The 22,322-nt window shown below is 51.4% G+C and overlaps 1 protein-coding gene across 1 annotated transcript in view; it reads right to left on the bottom strand.

The window, feature by feature from the left end:
- ARGLU1 (arginine and glutamate rich 1) overlaps nucleotides 1-22,322 on the bottom strand; it is a 174,720-nt gene that overhangs the window by 67,922 nt on the left and 84,476 nt on the right. The window lies entirely within an intron of this gene.

Here is a 22,322-nt window from a genome sequence, read left to right as displayed (position 1 = left end):
TGGAAGCGTAGTCGTAGCATGGAGCGTTCGCCAGAGTTACCAACAAGTCGATCCCTTAGGATCCCTTCCCTGGGAAGCCCCATTCTGCAAAAACAGAGAGGATGTCTTTGTGTAATCGCCATTCGTACGCCATGGCTAGTGGGAAATCTCTGCTGAGTAGGTCTGCCAGAAGATTGAGGTCCCCTAGAACATGTGATTGCAGGAACATGTACGAGAGCCCACTTCCAAATGTTCTGCGACAGTTTGGACAGCCCTGGAGAATGAGTGGCCCCCACCCCCCCCCCCGTTTGTTCAGATAGGACATGGCCGGGGTGCTGTCTGAGGATCAGGACCATTTTCCCCTGCAGTTGTGTTTGAAAAGCTTTCAGTGCTTTGAATACTGCTAACAATTCCAACAGGTTTATGTGGTTGGATGCTATGTCTGACGACCAAACTCTGTACGCTGTTTGTTGAAGCAGGTGAGCTGTCCACCCTATGAGAGACGAGTCTGTAGTGAGAGTGGCCTCCACTGCGGGGGTGGTGAAAGATTTCCCCTTCAAGAGGTTTTCCATCGACCATCACCATAACGAGAGAACGAGGGCTGGCGAGAAAACCACTAGATCGTCCTATTGTCTGCTGGCCTGACACCACTGGCTGTTGAGCCACTCTTGCATAGGACGCATGCGCAAGCGTGCGTAACAAAGTAAATGCATGACACCATCCTTCCTAACAGTCGCATAGCCTTGCGTACCGTCACCTCTCGACTGGCTACATATTAAGGGATCTGAAACAGCACGTTTCGGACCCTCTTGTTGGAGGGGCATACAAGGCCGATCCTTTGTTTGAATTAGAGCCCCTAGGAATTGCTTGACCTGACTGGGCTCAAAGCTGGATGACTTCTCGTTGATGGATAATCCCAGGCTGAATAAGAGGTCTATCGTCTTTTGGGTATTTGACAGGCATGTTTCGTAAGAATCCCATTATGAGCCAGTCGTCAAACCGGATGGATAACCTGCGCAGGTGTGCTGCTGTCACTGCCAGTACCTTTGAAAATACCCTTGGTACTGAGGCTATGCCGAAGGGTAGTACCACAAACTGATAGTGTTCGTCCTGTATTTTGAATCTGAGGTGATATCCTTTTTGGGTACAGGGAAGTACACTGAATAAATGCCCTTGTGTACCTGTAGAAGAGGCACAACCTCTATGGTGCCCTTTTCCTGCAGGGTCTTGACTTCTTGTAGTAGGATGCGCAGATCTTCTGGCATCAGGCTTCTTGCTCGTGGAGGTCTGAATAGGGAGGACCGGCCGAATTCTACACAGTACCTGTGGGTAACGGTCTTGAGTACCCACTGGTCTGTAGTTAGCCTCTTCCATGCTTGAAGAAATGATGTTAGCCGGCCCCTGACCGGGGATGCATATGGGAGGGTGGGGGGGGACCAGATCTGCAGGTCGTTTTTGGTCGGCGGCGAGAGAGCCTCGAGGGGTAGAATTCCAACCCCTTCCTTTACCACGTAGTTGGCCTCTTGGGGTATACGGGGTGGTGTAGGTGTTGGCTTTCTTGGGTAGAGGAGCAATTACTTCCCGAGCTGTATTGGTTCAGAGGGAAACGTTGACCACGAAAGGACTGTTTAGACACACTCCCACCCCCCTCCTCAGAAAAGGCCTCTGGATGATCTGATCCAGGGTCTTTAGCAGTTTCGAGTGCTTTGTCAACCGCCTTTCCAAATAAATTAGTCTCCTCCACCGGCTTATTTATTAATGAGGCTTGAGTCTCTAGTTTAAAACCAGAGTTGCGTAACCATGCGTGCCTCTTCAGGAGGGTACCCTGAGCCCAGGATGTGCCAGCAGTCTCTGCCACATCCAAAGTATTTTTAAGGATACTCTGATTAACCTGCCTGCAGCCACCATTGAGAGCAGGCAAGCTCGCATCGATTCAGGGACTTCTTGAAGGCCCTCCTGTAGCATGACCCATTGTGCATCGGCACAGCTGGCCAACAAGGTTGTATTATTTGCGATGCGAGTGGAAAAAAGCTGCAGCTGCCGTGACCCTTTTCCATATAGCCTTTTACACTCCTTGTCAGGGGGTGCCTCCCCAGTTGATGGGGGAACCCCTGCTCTCTTCCTGGGTTTTACGACCAGTGAATCTGGAGTACAATGACCTCTGATGTAAAGAGGGTCAGAGGGGGAGCGTCAAAACAATTTGTTGTACCCTACAATGTACTGCTCTAGTTAGGGCAGGCATCAATAAAGAAGGGGCCAAGCGCTTTTTGATGGAATTTAACAGAGTAATAGCTTGGCTGGCCGGCAGTTTTTCCTTTAGGATGTCCTCCACAAAATCAGCTTCTGGAACAGCTTCCTGGGTAGCAATATGGAAATGTTGCGCTGCTTTTCTTAATATGGCGTTGAACGCCATTTGGTCGTCGACCGGGGAGCCTTGTCAAGTGGGTGTGGTTGGGAGGGGGGAATCCAAGCACAAGGCATCAGGTTCCAGTGTTGGAGTAGGTGACTGCCAAGGCTGAGGATCAACCGGGTCAGGGGTCGTCTTCCCAACCCTCTGGAGTCCAAAATCCTCAGTGTCAGCAAAGTGATATTCATCTTGATTGTCTAGGTACACTGGAACCACCGCCTCAGTGAGTTCATAAATATACTCTTCTTACCCCTGAGAAGGGGGAAATACTTTGTGAAGCTTAGCCACAGGGAGAGAGGGGGTTCTCATCTCTATGCCTTTTGGGCGTGGATTTCTCAGAGTACTACAAATCTCTCTAGCCTGTCCATACATCCCTCAAATTTCTCCCTGGTACAAATAGATGAACCAAAGTGGTCCAGGGGTGGAAAGGGCTCCTGTAATGGATCTTCTATCAGCAAACGTAGAGATTTCTCCTTTAACATTGCAGAAATTCCTCCAGTGCCTTCCGAGAAGTCCTTTCGGGGGACCGACGGTTGATGCGTGCCCTTTTGTTTGTTCTTGGGCCTCTCTGTGGGTTCCGATTAAACCTTCAGCCTATTCCTGGATTTCGACGAATCCTTGGGTTTGTCCTTGGGTCTCCATGAATCCATGGACCTTTGCTTCTGACCGTCTGCCGAAATAATCCTATCAATGCTTTCAGTGATCACTTCAGAGTCGGGAAGTTGTGAAGTTCGTACCTGCGGTTGCGTGGTTACTTTCAGCAGAACCAGGGCCTTCTCAACTGTGGACGCTTTCTTCCGATACGCCTCGACTGGCTCCTGAACATTGGGGGCGGCGCCCCTCAATTTAGAGGGCCTAGTCGTAAGGGGTTGCAGGGAGGGCTGGACGATCAGCGGGCATGGCCGAAATTACCGGTGTGCCCATTGGCGCTATGGACCGCTTTGACTGTTTTGTCAAAGACCTCATGGGGTTGTGTTCTTAGTGTGTGAAGTGTGTGCGTCTTTGTCGCCGGGGTGTACAGTCCCCATAGCAGAGTCTTGCCTAGCGGGGCCAGGGACAGACGACGGAGCGAGAATTCTCTGCCTAGATGTCAATCGCCTCCGGATCGGAGGCCTGTTCGTCACTCAGCCCATCGTCACAATTGGCGGTAGTGGCAGAGGGAGAACTAGACTGCCTGCGACATTCCGTAGGCCGCCCACTGCTTAACACTCCTTCAGTGTTTTCAGACGCAGGAGCTTGCAAGCCGCACAAAGCGTCTCGTCGTGATTAAGGGGCAAACACAGGTTACACTCACGTGTTTATCCTTCCAAGGAAATTTGGTCTTACAGGAAGGACAAAACCTAAACTGAGCCCTCTCCATAGCTGAGGAAATAGTGACGAAATGACCCAGGGAACAAAGAAGAAAGGGAAAGCCAATCTTAGAAAATGAAATGTCCACCCCGACCCCACTCTCCCTACTGTGTAGGCGGGCCAAAAGGCCCGGGCACGTGGTCGGCAGCGCCTACAGGAACACTGTCCGTTGAAGATCTGTGGAACCGGCTTCGGCAGAGATTTGGAAACAGCTGTCAATGGAAGGGACGGTAGGATAATATTCAAATAGGAACAAGATATCTGTAACTGTAGTTCTCCAGCATGGGTCTGGCATAGATTCACATGCTCATGAATATTACCCATCAGGCTGGGAATCCTCAATAAAGTTTGTTTCTGAACTGTCATTCTAACAACCAATCCATGGTCTCTGGGTCATACAGCCCCCAACCAATGACTGCCCTCTACCTAAGCCCCTCCTCTAGCAGCCATCTTCAGATTTGGTAGCACTTTAAGTTGTTGTAGGACCAAGAGAAGAGCAGCAGAGGGTTAGGCTGGAGGGTTCGCATGTGAATCCATGCCAGATCCATGCTGGAGAACAACAATTACAGGTAAGTAACTTGTGCCTTCTCCAGCATGGGGTCTAGAATGGATTCACATGCTCTTGGAAACAATTATATAGCAATACACACACACATGCACAACCACGGCAGGAGGCAAGGCTCAACATTAAGCATATCAAGATCTCAACATTGAGCACCTCTTACCTCCTCACCAGGCTCACCTTCAAACGAACAGGTTGCGCAGCACTGCTTGGCCGACTCTGGACTCGTCCCTGGAATCTCGGTCGACGCAGTAGAATTTTGTGAAGGTGTGCGTCGACCTCCACGTAGTAGCCCTACAGATGTCCAGCAGGGGCACACCAGACAGGAACGCCGTAGTTGCAGCGATCGCTCTGGTCGAATGGGCTCTTGGAGGGCCAGGCAACAGTCGGTTCGCCAACCGGCGACAATGGGTGATGCAGCCGGAGAGCCACCTGGAAATGGAAGCCTTGGAGAGGGCCTTCCCTTGGTTCACAGGGCCAAAGCTCACAAACAGCTGTGATGTCTTCCGAAAACACTTGTGCGGGTGCAAAGTCCTCTCAGCCGGCGACAAAGGGGACGGGAAGAAAACAGGTAACACCAAGTGCTTGTCGAGATGGAAGTCCTACTACACCTTAAGCATGAAGCCGGGGTGCGTCCGCAGCACCACCCTCGTCTTGTGGAATGTCAAGTACGATGGTTTACAAGAGGGCCTGGATCTCTCCCACTCGTTGTGCAGAGGTGATGGCCACAAGAAACGCTGTCTTCCACGATACAAACTTCGGCGGCGTTGAATGCATAGGCTCGAACGGGGACCCATGAGCCTTTACCGGCGGGAACGAACGGAAACGTCCTTTAATGAATTCCTTGACCAGGCGGTGTGACCACAACGACCACCGCCCCAGAGTTTTGGTGTAGCGGGAGATAGCCGCCAGGTGAACCTTGATGGAAGCATGGGCCAACCCTGCCTTTGCCAGCGACAGCAAACACAGCAGGACCTCTGGGGCCGTAATCCATAGAGGGTTGAGTTTCTGTGCGGAGGACATCCACCCTGCTTTGTGAGCGACATCTAGGCTGCAAATGAATGGGAGAAACCTGCATAAAAGGCGAGGTCTCTTGGAGAGAAGGCAGAGTCTACCACTGTACAAAGGAACCAAAGAAGAAATTGAAGAGAAGCTTGCTACACCCTCGTGGACCGTTGGTTTGCCCAGTGAAGCCCTGCTGCAGTACGACTTCTTCCCTTGGGTTGGTAGGACCAACTGACCCAAAGACGAACTTGCCTGGAACCCCTCTCCCTGCTGGCTGTACTTCCTTGCTGCTGCTGAAACAGAGTGCCAGGGGTCAGAAACACCAGAAACAAGTGCATCGTCTTTAAGCCGGACCTGAGCTCCAGGAAGATCCTAAGGACTCCCGCGAAGCAGGACAAGCCTGAACCACCTCAGAGTGCTGGACCCCAGAAGCCAGGGGAACCCACAAGGTGGCCAAGAACAGCACTGGTGCTATTGACCGGTAGCTGAAACTGCAAAGTGCTGCTGATCTGAAGTAAGGCCATTGCTGCCGCTGACCTTCAAAACGCAGTGCAGGAGTCCCCAGACGTCCTCCCTCTTGTCCCCACAACTGAGGACCAGGAACACAGGAGCTGCCAGCTGGACCCTTTTCTTCAGACTTAAGGTAATGTCTAACTATGGGTACTTACCTCTTGTTGGTAGCTCGCTTGATCTCACTGGAGACGCATTAGTTGCCTTTTGCAGAGTTGCACGCATCTTTGCTTTTTCACAAATCTTACAGCTTGTGGCCCAACAGTGATTCTTTTCTACAAACTTTCTTTATAACATTGTGCTAGACGTTTGTGCCATCTTCCAGAAGTGCTTCAGATCCCCTAGACACTGCTTAATTGACATTGGCTGTCCTGGACTCTTCTGACCCTTTGACTTTTGTGTTCATCTGTCCCTCCAAAAAGTCATACATCAGTTACTTTTATTGCTGGGAAAGGGTTAACCTATATTTCATTGAGTGGGGGTTAGGGGGTTGTAAAAGTGTGTACCTGTTCAGAGAACTTGTTAAACTGTTTCCTTCCCTAAACTTTTCCTTTTCAGTATCAAAGTGATGTATCAATGTCCAGTGTCCTAGCAAATGAAGTCCCCTCAGGGTATAGGAAGTGTGTGTATCATCCCAAAAGGGTATCTACTGAACTGCAATGAGTGTATTTTATTGTTGCACCTTGCCCTTTCTAAAAAAAAAAAGCTTATTTTAAACTGAGTTAAATTAATAAATAATTATTCTAATAAGAAACCTTGAGCATAAGTGTTATTTGACTACTTGTCACTGTGAATCTTTATGTTGCATCTCTACAGCTCACATTGACCCCTCGAGATAAGCCTGGCTGCTCAGTCACTCAACAAACTTGTGTAGTACAGGCCTATACCAAAGGTTGGGTTTCCTACTGCCAAGAGGACAAGGCTGGTGTAGTCTCCCATAGGGTTACTACATACAATCCTGCCTAACAGTGTTGTGTAAAGGTGTGTACAGAACTCCAGATTGCTGCCTTGCAAATGGACTCGAGAGGAACAATTGCAATGAATGCTATGGAAGCCCCTGTGACCAGAGTACAGTGCGCTCTAGGCTTGAAGGGCAGATCTCTCTTGGCAAGTGCTTAGCACAGTGTGATGCAATTTACGATCCACTTTGAAATTGTTGATTTAGAGACAGGGTCCCCTTCTCTACCAGCTGCCACTGAAACGAAAAACAGGTTCGTCTTCCCAAGTGGTTTAGTTCTTTCCAGGTAATAGATCACCGCTCCCCTCACGTCGAGTGTGTGGAGGCTTCTTTCCGCCACTTTAGTGGGGTTCTGGAAAAAGGTGGGTAGTTCTATTGATTGGTTCACATGGAACTTTGAAATGCATGCGCAAAATGTGGGGGGCGTGCGCAGGACCACCTTATCTTTGTGAATCGTGACAAATTGGTCTTGAAATGAGAGGGCTTGCAGTTCACTAACTGTTAAGACTGGAGGGGGGGGGGGTCTGTACTCCTGCTCTCTATATGGTAGAGGAGAGGCACAGAGGACCCCAGCTAAGATGCTCTATTGTTGGTAGCAATGGACAAGCAATCAAGGCCTAGCGTCTCAGGAGGTGATGCAGGCTGGTTCTTAAGTACAGTGTAGTCCCCAAGCACCCACAAAGGAATGTCCACGCACTATTAGTTAAAACACAGTATTTATATAATTAAGGTTCAAGTTTATATATACAATAACTCACTTTGTGCTCAGTACATCTACAATGGCAGATATATACAGTTCTAAGTGGTACCACAATTATTATCAGTTTCATTAAAGTGCATCAACTGTACTCTGGTCAAATGTCACACAAATCAATTAATAAAGGTAACCAACAATAGACATAGGAGGAAAGCAGTTGGTTAGAACAATTGGCAGAATTGTGGCCCTGTTACCTAGACAGTTCTGTGTGGAGGATTCCCCCCCACTCACCCAACCTGAGCAACCTGTAAAATAAAGATATATCACAAGCCCAGTCCATACATTGTTCTACAAGTCTCATTTCCTTCTATAATGTTTCTAGCACCCCAATGTACCTGGAATAGCAGAATTCGACGATGAGTCGACAGATCCCTTTAAAGCAGGAGCCACGGACGTCGCGATCCCTCGAAGAAAGTGAACTCTGTGTTGAGGCTGCAGCTTCGGTCCCAGAGGTGCTTGACGACAGAGCGAAGACGTCCTGCAAGGAAGAGGTGTGCGGGGCACCTCAATGTCAATAGTTCAGGACCGCAAAGAGTTTGCGAAGAACTGTGGCCCAGCAAGGGCGTCGAGTCGTCTGGCGTCTCCACGCCCACTGGGTGGTGGGAAACCCACTGGCGGATGCTCCTCGGCGCGTCAATGGCCTAGCCTTCTCCAGCGGGATAAGACGGGCGGCGGAGTGGGCAAGCGTGTCCGTGAATCAAAAGTCTTAGGCAAAGGAGTATGCGGCTCCGGTCGTCGGTGGCACGGCCTCAAGCGGTCCCCGCTTCTGGGCAACACTGCTTAAACGGGCCTCCAGCGGTTGCAGCAAATTTGCGAACCCTGGTCGACGACGGTGGACGGGTTGTGCTCATCTTCGTTCTCCTCGGCGGTCCCAGTCTCCGCTCGGCAGCCTGTCGAGGGTCTGACTTCCAGGAAGATTCGGCGAAGGTTAGCTGTGCTCCATGGTCCCTCAGAGCACATGAAGAGGTTGCCTAACCAGGTCCTCTCTAGGATCAGTCTCGACGGCTCAGCGGCTTTCGCGAAGGGTGAACCTAGCAGTCAACCTTCAGGCTCGGCTTCGAGATTCAGCTTCTATGTTAGTTTCAACTCCAGCTTCTGAACGATTTCTAGCAGTGAGGCCCCCAGATGAACTAGTTGATCTCTCATTCATTCTGCTGGGTCACACTCAGGCAACCAATCACTCAGAAGGGAATTCCGCAGTCAATCAGGCATAGAGTGCATTCAGGCCATACTCCTCCCTCTCAGACACTTGCAACAAGGAATGTGTATTGGGACAAGAACCCAGCCATTCAACACTACACACTGCATTCATGCTAGTTTCGGGCAGGGCTGTCTCAGTCATTGTGTCAAACACCAGAAACCAGATGTTAGGAAAGATTTCATAATTTTAGGTAATTTTCCTTCCATGTGGCAACCCCCAAACATTTTGCTGTTTTACACCCTGATCTAGACTTTGCCAGAGAAGCGCAGCCTTCCGCCGCACTCCTCTGGACTTTCGCTCCATTCTTATGGGGCAACTGACATGCCCTTAAAACAGTCAGTACCGGGAGACTTCGTTTCCCTTAGTCCTTTCCTCATGTTGCAGCTTTTGAGCAACATGAAACAAGAGTGCACCGTAACTTACATTACCGCGCTCTTGGGTCTCTAGTCATTCCAATGGCCCTAGAAGCTCTTGCTGGACTTCTCATAAAATGTGCAAGTGTGTCACGGACGGGACTGTTGGCAGCTATCGTTTCTTTGTGTTTTGAACCCCTTTTTTTGCCATGTTAACCACGCTTCCCGCGTTTGGGCCCAAATGGGTGGCCTGGCCTCCAATATGGCCATGCCACGAGGTTCTTTGTCCTGTCCACTGACCGTCTTGCCCCTTCACCTTCCCCCCAGGTGGAGCCGACCCGAGGCAGTCCTTATTTGGTCATGGACTTTCCCGCGAAACAACGCTTTCGTGGGCTTCTGCATGCCTTGTGTGTGCCTGCAGGATGTGGGCTGGGATGTCTGTTCCCAATAAACATCCTGGGTGCCAGAGACTCTAGAGTGTCCTGAATGCCTGGGACACAACCGTGGTCCGTGATAGATCCATGTATGGTGTGAGTGTTGGTGAGCGGATCTCCCATTGGCCCTCTCCGTTTTGGCGCGAAGGGAACTCTGGATAAGAGGAGGCTGAAAACCCCACTACCATGTCGATCTCCTGAGTTCTCACGAACAAAGGATAAGGAACCAAGTATCCTGCAACTAAGAAGCTGAGTCAAGGAATCGCTGGTGACCCGCTGAAGGTTTGGCACCCTGCACTGCTGTCGCCCTGCAAGACCATTCGGCTTCCCATCGAACGAGAAGGTCTGCATAGGCGCTTTGACCCTTTAGAATAGTGGGAACTATTCTCGGCATCTTCACCAAATCCTGTACGTAAGCCTTTGGAAGCGTCCCTGGGCCATCCAGTGGACTGACCAGCCTACACAGGAACCTTGCTCTGTCACCGCCGTCTGGCTGCTGCTAAATTCCGAGTCCTCAGCACTCTCACACGATTTGTACACTTGGCGTTCCCAGGTCTGAAGTGAGACGTGTGTTTTGGGACCGGAATACACGCGGTTGCCGAGTTGCCCTGCTGTGGTAACAATCGGTGCGTGTTCGCTGCATTTGGGACACCCTCGACCCTGACTCCTGCTCTTGCGGAATATACACAGCGTCGAGACATCCTGCTGATCGCATATGAACCTGCCAGTACCAAAAACGGAACCGGAAAAGCCTGGGTCTGCCTGCATCAGGGACCGGTGAGTAGTCAATACCCTAACCGGTCGCCCTCCCGCAGGAGCCCGTGGCTTTCCACCGCTGTCGTAAACAGCAAACCTTTTCCGCACTTGCGCCCTGCTTCTGCCCACAAGTGGAGGCCACGCTTGAGTAGCAGGGAACTGTTCATCATTTTGTTCACCTCTCTGAACTGCCCGATTTCCCTGAAGAGACTCCCCTTTACCGTTGGCACCCGCGTGTGCAGGTACCTTTGAGCACAAGGCTCCACTCTTCGTAGGGCTCGGACTGCCTTCTAGTAAGGTGGCCTCTGATGTCGAACTGGGTCTAACGATTACTTGCACTGCCTGTTTTCCTCCCCCTCTAGGTGGTTTGCATATTTCGTGCTTCTAACTCTTTAGACCCCTTGGTCTTGTATATATATTGTATTGCTTGCGATGTGTTGGTTTATTGGAGTTTTACCATGATTCTTTACTATGGTCGATGTTACAAAAGGCCTTGCAATAAATGTGTCTATATTTTTAATATAACACCTGTCTGGAGTAATTTGTAAGCGTCCTTGCTTTGTGTGCTCATTGCGGGCTTTCAGTCACCCTCACCCCTCTTGAGACCTAGTCTTGACCGCCGCCATCGCTACCCTGATTGGTCTGGCTTGTCCAGAGGTTACCCTGTTCCAAGAAACTAGGCTGGCCTTCTGAACCTCTGCCCCTCCAGGACAGTTCAGAAATCCATCTTAACACCAGACATCCACAACAAGTGCATTTTGGACACTCCATTCACCCAGGTCCCACCCACACGGTGATCCCACAACATAGTCACTGGGAAGGTTCCAGCCAGTCTGGCCTGGACTTCAGACCACCACCATATAGGGAACTTCCACCCAACAGCCAGTCAGGGGGGGAAGGGACAGAGTCCGGGCTTGCCAGGACTTTGGGAAAACAAGGTAATAGGCAATAAGAAAGCAAGAGGCCACAAGCGCCATCTTGTTTCCTATCAGGAATCAACTGATTCCAATGGCAGGGCCTAGGTATCCCAAAATGGAGGCTACTCGGAGCACATGTTAAATTCAGCATGGAGCTGCCACCAGCCTACACCCTGCTCTGTGGGCCACAAACAGGTGCCCACAAACATACACTAGGGGCACTGGGTTGTACCCCCACCCATGGGTGCCATAAGGGTATCCCATGGGTCTGTACACCAAACCAAAAACAGGAAGAGCTGCACTGCCAGGAGTCCCACATGGATGTATGGGCAGAAAACAATACAGAACACAAATGAAAAAGTACTACAGGACAGGGAGGCCATCCTGCCAATGCATTTCTAGCATCACACCAACTTTCCTTATTAATGCGACAGCCACAAAGAAGGCGGTCTTGTAAGTAAGTGCTTTAAGGCTAGCCTTATGCATAGGTTCAAAGGGAGGCCCCATTACTCTAGTAAATACCAGGTTCAGGTCCCATCCGGTGCTGAGTCGCAAAACGCTTCCATTTCTGTCCATAGCAATTCAAAGTCGACAACGCTCTGGCCTTGACGAGTTGGCAATAGGGGGATGCACTCTTAACCCCTTCCATAAATGCTTTGATTACTGGAATCTTTCACCACAAAAATCGCCTTCTGGAACGTGGTGTATGCTGAAAGTGCAGCTAAGGGACTTTTAGGGAATTGAAGACCAGGCCTGAATCTAGGAGGCGAGTTGGGTACAGGACAATATGTGCTGGTGTGCATTCAATGGGATTGATGCGCCTGCCACTACACCAGACGACAAAGTATTTCCATTTGCTGGAGTAGCATTGTCTGGTGTTGGGTGTACGCGCTTCCATAAGTATGTCCATACATCTTTGAGGGAGTTTGAGGTGCCCGAACTCTATGACCTCAGGAGCAAGGCTGCAAGTTGAGAGTTTGAAGGCATGGATGTAGTGTTTCTCCCCCTCGTTGTCTTGCTATAGCATGTTGTAAGGGCATGGCAGCTTAAGGAGAGGGAAGACTGACATTGCCATGAGATGGGAGAACCAAGGTTGGCGGGCCCACATCGGGGCACCAGGATCATCATGACCGGTTCATCTTGTGCACTATCTTGTTGAGCAGGCGAGTCAGGGAAGTGGGGGGAGGGGCGTGGCGCAGGGTGGAAGGATGTAGACATTTCACTGACCATGTTATCCAGAGCCTGTTCCCCCTGGAGAGGTTCTGCTGGTACCTGGAGGCATAATCTGGGCATTGTGCGTTGAGTGGCAAACAATTAGATCTCTGGGAACCCCCAGTCTGAAGAAGTTGAAAACAATGTCTTCCTGTAATCGCCACTGGTACTCTACGGGTAGTGGGAAATATCTGCTGAGACCGTCCGCCAGAAGACTTGAGTTCCCCTGGAACATGTTGTGATAGGAGGAAAGGAACAAGTTACTTACCTGTAACTGTTCTCCAGCATGGGTCTGGCATGGATTCACATGCTCATGAATATTCCCGTCATCAGGCTGGAAATCCTCAGTAAAAGAAAGAACAGTTCCAGTTTTGTTTCTAAACTCTTTCTCCTATAAACCAATCACTGAGCTCTGGGTCATACTGCCCCAAGCCAATGACTGCTCTGTACCGAATCATGAATTCCTGTTGACAGTAGAATTTTGTGAAGGTGTGTGTCGACCTCGCGCTGCATATGTCCAGCAGGGGCACACCAGATATGAAACGCTGTTGTAGCAGCGATCGCTCTGGTAGAATGGGCTCTCGGATGGCAAGGCAACGGTCGGTTTGCCAACCAGTGACAATGAGTGATATAGCCGGAGAGCCACCGGGAGATGGAAGCTTTGGACAAGGCCTTCCCATGGTTCACAGGGCCAAAGTTCACAAAAAGCTGAGAAGCCTTCCAGAAATACTGTGCGGGCCACATAAAACTTCAGCGCTCAGGCCACATCCAGCGAGTCCAAAGCCCTTTCAGCCAGCAACAAAGGCGTCGGAAAAAACACAGGCAACACCAAGGGTTAGTTCAGATGAAATTCTGACAGAACCTTCAGCACGAAGGAAGAGTGCATCCGCAGCACCACAATCGTCTTGTGGAAAGTCAAGTAAGGCCGCTTGCAGGACAGGGCCTGGATCTCACCTACTCTCCTGGCAGAGGTGATGGCCATGAGGAAAGCCGTCTTCCAAGACGGAAACTTGAGCACAGCTGAATGCATAGGCTCGAGTGGGTGCCCCATGAGCCCAGTGAAAACCACTTTGAAGTTTCCACGCCGGTATCAGAGCCTTCATTGGCGGGAACGAGCGGAACAGTCCCTTGATGATCTCTTTAACTAGACGGTGCGACCACAGCAAAGACTGTTGCGGAGACTTGGTGTAGTGGGAGATAGCCGCCAGAAGCACCTCAGAGGTGTGAGCCAGCCCCAATTTAGCCAATAACAGTAAATACTCAAGTACTTGAGGGGCCGTGACCCTCAGAGGGTTAATCTTCTGCGACCGGCAGCAAGTCGCAAAACGCTTCCATTTCTGTCCATAGCAATTCAAAGTCGACAACGCTCTGGCCTTGACGAGGACCTCCCTGCAGTCCACCGGCAGCTCATAACCACCAAATTGTAATGCTGCAGGAGCAAGGCCTTCAGGTTCAGCGATCCTGGGTCGTGGTGGTGAATTGCACCCCCTTCCCTGGCAAGGAGATCTGCGACCACTGGCAGCTTGTCTGGAGGCGATGCTGAGAAGGTCCGGGTACCACATCTGCCTCGGCCACGCTGGTGCGACAAGGATCATCCTGCACCGGTATCGTCTGATTTGACCGATGACTCGTAGTAGTAGTGGCAACGGAGGGCACGCGTATAGAAACAGGCATTCCCAAGGGAAGGCGAATGCATCATCCATGCTCCCCAGCTGGTAGAACCTGCTGGCGAACCTCTGGCACTTGGTGTTTGTGGTGGCCGTTGCAAACAGATTGATCTGGGGACTGCCACATTTGAGGAAAAGGTTGTCCACTTGATCCTGCAGAAGCTCCCATTCGTGGCAAGAGTGCAGCTCCCTGCTGACAGAGTAAGCAACAGTGTTCTTTACTCCTGCCAGGTGAACGAAATGAGGAACATCGTCTGGGATCCAGCGAAGTGCCAGAATTCCTGTGCCTCGCTGGAGAACGCTGGGGATCTGATGCCCCACTGTTTCCAGATTTAAAACATTGGGGTGGTATTGTCTGTGAAGACACTCACCACTTTGCCCTCGAGTAACAGAAGAAACAACTTGAGGGCCCCAAACAAAGCCTGCAGCTATAGGACGTTGATGTGTAGCAACTTCTCTGAAAGCCAGAGGCCTCTGGGGTGAAGACGTCCTGTGTGGGCTCCCCATCCTTCCAGGGAAGCGTCTGTCGGAACCGTCTCCGTGTACAGGGGGCACGTTGTCATACTGTCACCACCCTCCTCCTGGATGGTGTGGAGGAAACTATCTCCTCTGACAATGGAGTTCTTCTCCACCCCCTCCACTCCCCTCTTCTTCGGGTCCCGAGGGGTAGGTCTCAGGCTAAGGTCCGGCATCATCTTCTCCGGAGTATTTTCCATTTGCTTCAACAAGGATTCCCGGCTGGCAGAAAGTGTCACCCTGGCCGCCACCGGGGCAACCTGGAATGGGTCAGCCCCTTTTTGCCTACTGAAGGGGGGCCACCACCAACTCGATCAATGACGACTTGGCCTGGGTCACCTGGGCCTTCAAGGGCAGGTCGGCCATCTTGTCCTGCTTGGCCTTCTCCCGCAGCTTCCCTGGGGTAGCTGACTCTCTTGGATGAGGAGCTGGAGTGGTGGTTGGAGACCGAGGCAGATGAAAACTATGCACGCGCCCAGATCGTCGCGGGACCCACTTGTGCACCGACCCCAGCAGACTGTGCATGGCCTTGTCTTGGGCCCCCCACAGATGGATCGCCCTCAAAGGACTTAGAAGCCCGCTCTGGCTGGCTGAATATGGATGCAGCCTGCCCCTGTGAACCACTCTGTGTAGAGGCCCTGGCCTTAAGCCACATCGCCAGCTGGTGTGTCGATCCTTCATCGTGCGCTTGGTGAAGCCACGGCAGATCTCACAATCTTCTTCCTTGTGTGTCGGGTGCAGGCAGTAAAGGCACTGGAAATGCTTGTTGTCCGGGAAACCATGCCTCAAACCGCAGCTGGAGCAGAGCTTTTCCTCCAACATGGTCCGGTGAGGTGCATGCCTGATGGTCTTCTGGAAGCCTCCAAGAACAAACACTCGACGATGTTGCCCTTGAGGGGCAATGAAAGATGCCGAAAAACGAGTAGACGATGGAGCACACAGGCTCGATGAAACATAGGGCTTTTCTATCAAAAAAGCACAGAAAGCTCGAAGAGTGAAACGAGGACTCCCAACACTTGAATGTGCGGTAAAGATCTGAAGATGGCTGCCAGAGGAGGGGCTCAGGTAGAGGGCAGTCATTGGCTGGTGGCAGTATGACCCTGTCAGGGAGAATTCTCCTAGGGCTAATTTCCTTCACCTAGCGAGTCCCCCAGCAGCTTTGCTGGATTTCTGGAGTTTATTTTTTCTACCTGGTAAGAGTGTACATCCTTTTTCCACTCTTACATGTGTTTTGGCCTATGTGTTTTTACTCATTGTGTGATCTTAGGAGCTGGAGCACACCACTCCAGGTGCCCCAGTTCTTGTACGGGTTACACAGCACCTTTAGTGTAGTAACCCAGGGTTGTCTTTAAGACTTCCCTCTGACTCCATTTCGCTGGGGCTGACTACTGTCCCCCAGAGAAAGGTAAAGTTGCCATTTACTTTAGTCATTTTTACCACAGACCCAGTACACCCCATCTTGCATGGAGTACTGGAAAGGGCTAATCTGTACCCCTTTTCTGTCTGTACCTCTCTGAGCATTGTTTCGCTCTTAACATTTAGACTTGGCTGGTGGCAGTGGTATCTACCCTAACTTTTCTACCGCGATATTAGATAAACGTGGTGTGGTACTGTTCTTGGCTATTATACTAGCCTCGAACAAACCCGCTTGACCAAATCGTCTTTCTTTTGGCTCCGGTTGGGTTTATTCCCCATTTCTTTTTGTTAAAGTCCTTCATGTGTTTTACTTTGCGCGGCAAACTAGGTTCGCCTTCTTTGTTCACCGTCTTTTGGCGGGCTTCTGCAGAGAAGCCCTCCTCTTGGCACCTGGGTGTCTTGGTAGACTGGATGTGGGGAAGGGGTGTAGTCACCCCCTGCACAGGGTATCCTAGGAAACCCAAGTTGCACTCTGCCATGATTGGCTGAGGTGGTTGTCCCGGCTGAACCTCCCTGCTGCGTGATTGACAGCCAGGCTGTGTGAATGCGGGTTTTGCGCATAAAAGGCAGGTCTCTTGCGCTAGAAATCAGAGTCGCTGCTGGAACTACAAGAAACCGAAGAGAATCGGATAGAACGACAGCTGTTGCAACCACCCCATCCCGGTGAAGCCCTGCTGCAGTCCTGAGCCATCTACCCTTCGACGACTAAGAGGAGATCCAGTCCGGAGTCTTCTACCCTGGAGCCTGGTGGGGATAACCAGCTCATCTTCTAAAGCCAGAGATCTCTGCTGTGGTCGAAATCGCTGCACACTGCTGTAGTGGTCCGGATAGCCACCTGCTGAGACTCTCCACTTTTTAAGGAGCACACCTTTTTCGTTGTCGCTACTGCGAGCTTCATCCCTGTGTGGTGCAGACCCCCTGCAGACTTTCTTCACAACGAAGCTCCAGGAATCGTGGGTCTGCGGGAAACCAACAGGAACAACTGCCAGGGCACCAGCTGCATCGTAGAAGTAAGGTACTGTGTTCTACTCGAGGAAACTGAGAATCCCTTTTCTTCATCCTCAAGGCTCGTCCTGGTCTTCCCTCCTTATAACTTTTGCTTCCGAACATTGACAATATCCAAGTACTTTTGGGCTACGCTGAATCGTGAACTGTCTAACGGTGTGATCTTCGGCACAGGTCTCCGCGGTCACTTAAAACTGGCTCTCACCCTTTGACTTTTGAACTCCTGTTTGAGTGATTCTCGATACCGTCTGCCTAAATATTGCCTGTAATTTTTACCTCCAACTCCCTCTGGTTATCTCGGGTGCTTAGTGTGCTTTTTGCCTCGGTAGCATTTTATGCCACGGATATGCTTTTATTGAGTAGACCGAGCTGTCAAAAAGTGATCGCAACCGTATCCGCGGTATCGTGTTTTGTTCATAACACTGGTTCATTCAAACACCGGGTACTTACCTTGAGACGTACTGTACAACGTGAATTAGTTAGTTGCAGTATATTTAACGTGTGGTTTTGTTTAAAGTTTAATAGAGGTGTTGTGTTTATAACTGATGGTTTAAAAATAAATGTACTTATAATTTTTACCTGAAACCTTGAGTCAGTGTTTGCTTGAGTCACAGTAATTGTGGTACCTTTGTGTAATCTCTGCTACTGCACATATACTCTTGTGATAAGCCTGGCTGCTCTGCTACTGCTACCACTATAATTTAGTAGTACAGGCTTGTACCAAAGGTAAACTTGTATTGCCACCTGTAGTCTTAATTGTGTGTAGTGGTCCCTAAGGGCACTGCACATGATTCTGCCTAACAGACCCAGAGCTCAGTGATTGGTTTGTAGGAGAAAGACAGTATAAAGAAACTTTTTTTCTTTTACGGAGGATTCCCAGTCTGACGACGGGGAATATTCTTGAGCATGTGAATCCATGCCAGACCCCATGCTGGAAAACATTTTTTGTGTTTGAGAGCCCATTTCCATATGTTCTGAGACAGTTTGGACAGCCCTGGAGAGGGAGTGCCCCCTTGCTTGTTCAGGTAATACATGGCTGTGGTACTGTGCATTAGGACTAGGACCGTCTTCCCCTGGACTGCTGTGCGCAGTCTGATGGAGGAGAGCATCCTATGCAGTCAGAGATGCGTCCGTGTTGAGAATGGCTTCAACTGCGGGGGTGGTGAAGGTCTGCCCCTGCAACAGGTTTTCCCTTTACCACCACTGCAGAGACTGAACGAGGGCTGCCGAGCCAACCACTGGATCATCCCATTGGCCGCAGGCCTGACACCACTGGCTCGAGAACCACTCCTGCATGGGGCGCATGCGCAGACGTGCACGCGGAACTAGGTAGATGCAGGAAACGATTATCCCCAAAAGTCACATTGGCCTTGCATACGGTCACCTCGTGACTGGCTACATAGTGAGGGATCGGGAACAGCATGTTCTGAACATGCCCGGAGAGAGACTAGGCGGTCTCGGTCCAAATTAGAGCCCCCAGAAACTGTTTGACTTGGCTCGGATCTACACTGGATTTCTTCTCGTTGATCGAGAACTGTAGACTGAATAGGAGATCTATCGTCTTCTGGTTGTTTGTAAGGCATGTTCTGTACAAATCCCGTTATGAGCCAGTCGCCGAGGTATGGGTATACTGGTATGGACTGCCTGCGCAGGTGAGCCGCTACTACCGCCAGTACCTTCGTGAACACCTGGAGCAGAGGCAATGCCGAAAAGAAGAACCTTGAACCGATCATGAACCTTCGGTACTTTGTGCGCGCTGGCAACATTGAAATATTAAAGTATGCATCTTTCATACCCAATGTTGCCATGTAATGCCCTGTACCAGCAGTGGTATTTCCTGCAGTGTAGTCCTTCTGAACTCTTGTGGTTGACATTTGTTCGCAAGTCTAAAACAGGGTGCATGGTGAGATCCTTTTTGAGTACAAGGAAGTACACTGAATAAATACCCTTGTTTACCTTATAAATAGGGACTACTTCTATGGTCTTGAAGGATTTGCACCTTTTACAGCAGGAGTTACAGGTGCGCTGGTGATGGTCTGCTCTTTGGAGGATGGTATCAAGGTGACCGGTGGAAATTTATACAATAACCGTGGGTGACTGTCTTGAGCACCCACTGGTCTGAGGTGATCCCCCTTCCATGCGTGAAGGAATGATGATAGCTGTCCCCCGACCGGGGAGGCGTGGGAGGGGACCCGGACTGGCGAGTCACTGGTGCAGAGGCCAGGGAACCTCTTTGGGTGGAGTTTCTGACCCTACCCTTGCATCTGTGCTTTCCCCTTTGTTGATACTGGCTGGTGCCAGTTGAACCCTGTCCAGAGGACCAGGCGGTACGCCCTGAGCCGTATTGTCCGTGTAGAGATCTGCAGAAGGACTGCCCTGAAAGGAACAGCAAGAGTTTGACCCCTCCCTGCTGTTGAAAGGGTTTGGCTGTTATTTGGTGGAGGGATTTTAATGTCTCGTGCTGCTCCTTAGCTGTTCCTAAGGCGTCATCCACAGCCTTGCCAAACAAATTAGACTCCTCCACTGGCTGGTTTATCAAGGAGGCCTGGGTCTCTGGCTTAAAACTTGAATTCTTAAGCCAGGTGTGCCACTTGAGAAGGGTACCCTGTGCAAGAGTGCGTCCCGCCGTCTCTGCAGCATCTACCGTGTTCTTAAGGATGTTGTGTGTTACTTTCGTTCCCTCTTGGAGGCATTCTTCAAGCAGGTTCCACTGCACATCGCTATAACTCGTGAGAAGAGTAGTATCATTTGCTATTCTGGTGGAGTATGCGGCAGACGTAGTGATAAGCTAGCCAAGGGCATAGAGCTTCTTGCATTAGTTGTCGGGGGAAGGGGCGGTACGCTCTGCAGTAGATGGTGGCACCCCAGCCTGCTTCCTGGTGGAGGGTTGACATCTCTTATGAGCGAAGGGGACAGTAAGGAAGGTGCATCTTAATGGAATCCAGCAGGAGAATTGCTTGTGGGACTGTTGTCCCTTGGATGTCGTCCACCGCAAAATCATCAATAGCCTCCCGAGTGGCAATCTGGAAGTGGTCAGTGGGCACCTTCAGGATGGCATTGAAAGCCATCTGGTAATCAATGGGCAAAGGCTGCCTCGGTTGGGAGGGTCCAGACAAATAACGTCTGGGTCAGGAGTTGCAGTAGGTGAGAGCCAAAGTGCCTCACCAGCTGTCTGACACCGCGTTGAGCCGGGATCCTAGGAACAGCGCGTCCTGCGATGGAATCAAGCAGGACTTTGCATAATTGACCAAGAACCCCAGATCCGTGAGCAGGCAGACGGTCCTCGCCGCGTGGTCAATGGCAATGCTCCTTGAGCTGGCCCGGAGTCAGTCATCCAAGTAAGGGTAGACTTGGATCCCTTGCAGTCACAGATGAGCCGCCACCGGCTCCAGGCCCTTGGTGAAGACCCTTGGCGCAGACTTCAATCCGAAGGGACAGGCCTTGAATTGGTAACTCTTTCCCTGAACGACAAAGCGCAGAAACTTGCAGTGTCCCTTGTGAATTGGGATGTCGAAGTATGCATCCTCCAGGTCAAACGATGACAGAACCTCTTCTAGCTGTCCGAACACGTGTTGAAGAGTGACCATTCGGAACTTCTGAGACTTGATGCATTTGTTTAGTCGTCGGGGGTCGAGAATGGGCATCCAGCCCCCCCGGTCTTCTTTCTCACGAGGAAGTACCTTGAGAACACTCCGGAGCACCAGAGCCACGCCGGGACAAGCTCTTTCTCCCCTTTGTTTAGCATGGCCCGAACCTCCAGCAAACAGCTGAGGGATGTGGTTTTCCTGACGGGCCACTGGTGGTATTAGGGGAGACTTCGGTCGTAACTCCAGGGTGTGCCCGCGGGCGAGAGGGCCCAGCACCCAACGGCCGGTGGATACTGTCTTCCACACGGTGACTAAGTTCGCCAGCTTCCTAGAACCGGGGTGCACTGGTGGGGGACAGACGTCACGGCTCGGTTCATTCTTGCTTACACGTAGACTGGCTGCATTGGGGTCCCTGGCCACGACTACGTCCTCCTCCGAAAGCCTTGAACGGCCCCTGTTGGTCTCTTGGGCTGAGGAGGGGGGGGGGGGAGGGCTGGCGGTACGAATAAGAGCTCCTGTAGTAACCCTTGGAAGAACAGGGAGACTTGCTCCTGAGGATCAAAAGGATGGCCGTCGCTGTAGCGTGCCCAGGGAAAATGCCGTCTATGCCTTGATGGCCTGTAGATCTACAGCCTTCCCAAAGAGATTGTGTCTGTCAAAGGGTATGTCCAGAACCCTCATCTGGACATCCTGTTGAAAGCTGGCAGCCTTGAGCCAGCCACGACATCAAAGGCAAGCGCTGTTGCCCATCTGGCAGAACCCCGCGTCGGCGATGTCCGTCGCCACCGTGATGGCGTGGTCCAAAGCCACCTCGCCTTCTTTCACAATCTCCAATGCCTCCAACTTCTTGTCGGGGAGGAAGTCCAGAAGAGGAGTGATCTTGAACCACAGCACGCGGTTGTAGCACACTACGATAGTGAAGGCAGCCTTGATGGTCGTCGCTGCAGAGTCGATAACATGTCGTCACACAGCATCTAACTTCATCCCCCCTCGCTGTAAGGAAGGGTAGATGCTGCAGAGGATGAAGCGCCCGACGACGACTTGGCCACTGCAGAGACCAGAGCCCGGTGACGGGTGGGCCCGCAAGCACTTGGGTGCAGAGTCCGGCACCTGGTATTTCTTCTCTAGGCAGTCCCTCTTCGCCGGGGCCATAGAAGGGTCCTTCATGAGACAGTCCTTCATCCCAAAGGTCATCCAAGAGTGGGACTGAAGAGATGGTCTCTTTGCCTTGCGGTGCTGGTATAGGAAGCCCTCCTGTTCTGGCACGAGCTGGAAGAGCTCCGAACCTCTGGAGCTCATCGCATGAAACAAGCCCATCTCGTCTGGCGGGGAGGATCTGGTAGGCGGCGACAGGAGGCCCCCCCCATCCCACCGTCGTCCGTGCCAGTCTCATCCCTCGGGGAGGAGATGGTGGCGAAGGGTGGCAAGGAGGCAGTGGGTGCCGCCTCCTCTTGGCTGGCAGTTCCACCATTGCCAGAGGGTCGGCCGCTAACGTGGGCAGGGCCGTCGGCATAACAGGGATCCTCATCTGTATCTCGGATAACAGTGTATGTAGTGTAGAGCGAATGTCCACAGAGGTCTCTAGGGGGCAGCTGAGGCGGAGGTGGAATAGGAGGCTGGGTTGCAAGTAGAGAGCCAAGGCCCTCGTCGTCCTGAGGCTCTCCGTCGCCTTCCTCAATGGTTGTTGTCACCTTTATCATCGCCGCCCTCGACATAGGGCCTGAACCCGT

The sequence above is a fragment of the Ambystoma mexicanum genome, chromosome 7p (assembly GCF_040938575.1).
Source record: "Ambystoma mexicanum isolate Mex_15411 chromosome 7p, UKY_AmexF1_1, whole genome shotgun sequence".
In the NCBI taxonomy this organism is placed as follows: domain Eukaryota; kingdom Metazoa; phylum Chordata; class Amphibia; order Caudata; family Ambystomatidae; genus Ambystoma; species Ambystoma mexicanum.
This window is presented reverse-complemented; position numbering and strand designations above follow the sequence as displayed.